The following is a 2,953-nucleotide window of genomic DNA, read 5'->3' as shown; positions in this document are numbered from 1 at the left end:
TAATAATTATATTTACTGACATACAACCCTGTGTTTTCTGTGTTATCAATAATTATTATTACGAATGTAAGGAAAAACATCAAAATAAAAACTAAATGAAATGGATGGCGACAAAGAAAACAGGTCTTTAAACATAATTCTAATAAAATGTTTCTTAAATATTATAAAATATGGATTCATTTTACAGAAAAAAGCGTGTGTCCATAAACGTTTTGTCCTTCTTTTACTTATTATAAAATGTAATATAAAATTTCCTATGCGTATTACTACCATAATTTTTTGCAACCTCAATAAACGTCGCATACGGATTTCCTCCAACTCTTTATTATTAGCAGCCAATTGCGCAATTAAATTAGCTATTCCTTCTTGTATTTTCTTCATATCATTAATAATAAATAAAGAAACCAAAAACACCGAAGTATGGTATTCCAACAAAATAATTTCTATGAAGAAAAGCAGTATTGACAGCTGATTTTCAATTTTGCAGGTAATCTGCCATATGTGAATGGGTAGATTAATTTGGTGATTTATAGGTGATTAATGCATATGTGAACATATTATAAGTGTATGTCATTATAAATGCATTGTCTTGAATTGATCAAACAATTTTCTCTTATTCATTGTTATTCTTACAGCGCTTCACGATAACAAGTAATTAATTATAATTAATATTATTTAATAATTATTTTTTTCGCGTGTGGCTATATATATTTGCTGCATTCTTTTGCATCCGACCGGCAAAAATAATACTCGAGATCGGTTATATGTTCCATTTACTTACACTGGCTATATTTCGTTTAATTTTTTTTGCTTGTCCAGCACAAAATTTTTGCGAAACTACAAAAAAAGCTGATCACTTTGTCATTGAAAACACCAACCAAATAATGTGGCTTCTGTGTATACTATAGCCATATCTTATGAGAATCTTTAGGTAATTTAGAACGTTATCGTCAAAAATGTTTTTAATAAATTTCATAGTCACCTAGGGATGTCAACATGTCTCTGACTGGTGTATCATATCTTTTGCGAATAATGAATCTCATTGCACGATTTTGTAGTTTCTGTAGTTTATTAATCTGACTTTCTTTCATAAGGAAAATAATGGTAGGAAAATAAATGAGAGTTTCGATTATTGCTTTACAAACCATTATTTTAAACTTTATTTTTAAGAATTTACAAGTGCGTTGCGTAAAGTAAACTTTTGCCCATTATTATATATATATATATACATATAGGGTGTATATATATATGAGTGTTTGGCCGAGCTCCTCCTCGTATTTGTGGTGTGCGTCTTGATGTTGTTCCACAAATGGAAGGACCTACAGTTTCAAGCCGACTCCGAACGGCAGATATTTTTATGAGGAGCTTTTTCATGGCAGAAATACACTCGGCGGTTTGCCATTGCCTGCCGAGGGGCTACCGCTATTAGAAAAATGTTTTTCTTAACGTTGGTGTTTTCACCGAGATTCGAACCAAAGTTCTCTCTGTGAATTCCGAATGGTAGTCACGCACCAACCCATTCGGCTACGGCGGCCGCCAATATTGGTTAGCGCACGGTACTTATATGACCAATATTAGTCGATGTTTATTCCCCTGTATTTGAAGCTTCGAATTTTTCCGATTATTTTAAGGTTTATGTTTAAATTATATAAATCAGAAATATCATAGTTTCTTCTGGATATGACCATAAATTTGGCATTGTTGACATTGAGCTTGAGTCCGTTCAGGCACAGCCAGTTGTATACTCGTACTTACTACATTCAACTACATTTTCCCCACTTATTGCAATTAGAGCATCATCAGCAAGTTTTATATTAATATAAGTATTGTAATACCGTTTACAATATCATTACGGTAGATATTAAAAAGATGTTATCTGGTACAGATCCCTGTGGCAGACTGACTACCACATTTCTTTTATCAGATATTGAAGATCCAACTGCTGTTCTTTGGTAATGATTCATGATGAGTCAGTTAATTTCAACAACGCTTATTGCTATTTTACCCAACTTAAACTTAATTGTTTTTTTCTTTATTTAGGTGACGCTGTGAAGAGTTTTCAGTACCTGGTCACAGGGGCATCACAGGAAAATGCTGGGCTAATGAGCTAGCTATACTCGAAACCCGTGAGGTGATTTCACCGCACAAGAAAGGGTTTCGCGTCGATTTTGGCGAGCGCTACGCAAGTACACCAACTTGTAAGCCATATGTGGATCGAAGGCACTTGAGGGAACTTCTAAAGTTTCTCCTTCTGCTGTTCTGTTTTTGCGAAATTACGGTTTAGAAATCTAGTCTTTCTAGTAGGTTTTGATATTAGCACGAAGCGGCTTACGTAACCATAAACAATTGTTTTTCGTAAATAGTTTTACCTATTCTTCTTTCCTGCTTCCCCCGTCACACTTAAATGCTACCACAATAGACGTATTTATAATTCTCGTTCAGGTGGGCTCTCTTACTTTGGGAGAAACTATTTAACATAACCTAATCTATTCTTCTATTCTACTAATTTTTACAATACATACATAAGTATGTAGTAAGTGTACCACTATTCAGATCTATACATAATCCATAAGTAGTCACTTTTGTACTAGTTCTCGGTACTTTATCAAAGTTTTTTACTTCTCTAGGCTGCACGCAGGAGTGCGAGTCGTTTTGAACGCTGTGTGGTTAGTTGTAATGTTTTACAATCAACTGAATTCAGTCGCTCCTCCCGAGTGGCGTCTGTTTTTGTTTCGTGCAACTTGGCTGGAGTCGGCATTTGCCCCCTTGACTGTATTTGATGCCAAACTGGCTAACAGACAGAGCAAAATAATCGAAAACAAACCTTACCGACTATTCATCCGGGGTCCATAGCTACCACGAATTTATAATAAGAGCCGGTGTTTGCAACTCGGTTTACTGCCAAACCGAATAATTGGTAGCAGTACTCAATAGAATGTGTGAATATGTATGT

The sequence above is a fragment of the Anastrepha obliqua genome, chromosome 1 (assembly GCF_027943255.1).
Source record: "Anastrepha obliqua isolate idAnaObli1 chromosome 1, idAnaObli1_1.0, whole genome shotgun sequence".
NCBI classification, from domain to species: Eukaryota; Metazoa; Arthropoda; class Insecta; order Diptera; family Tephritidae; genus Anastrepha; species Anastrepha obliqua.
This window is presented reverse-complemented; position numbering follows the sequence as displayed.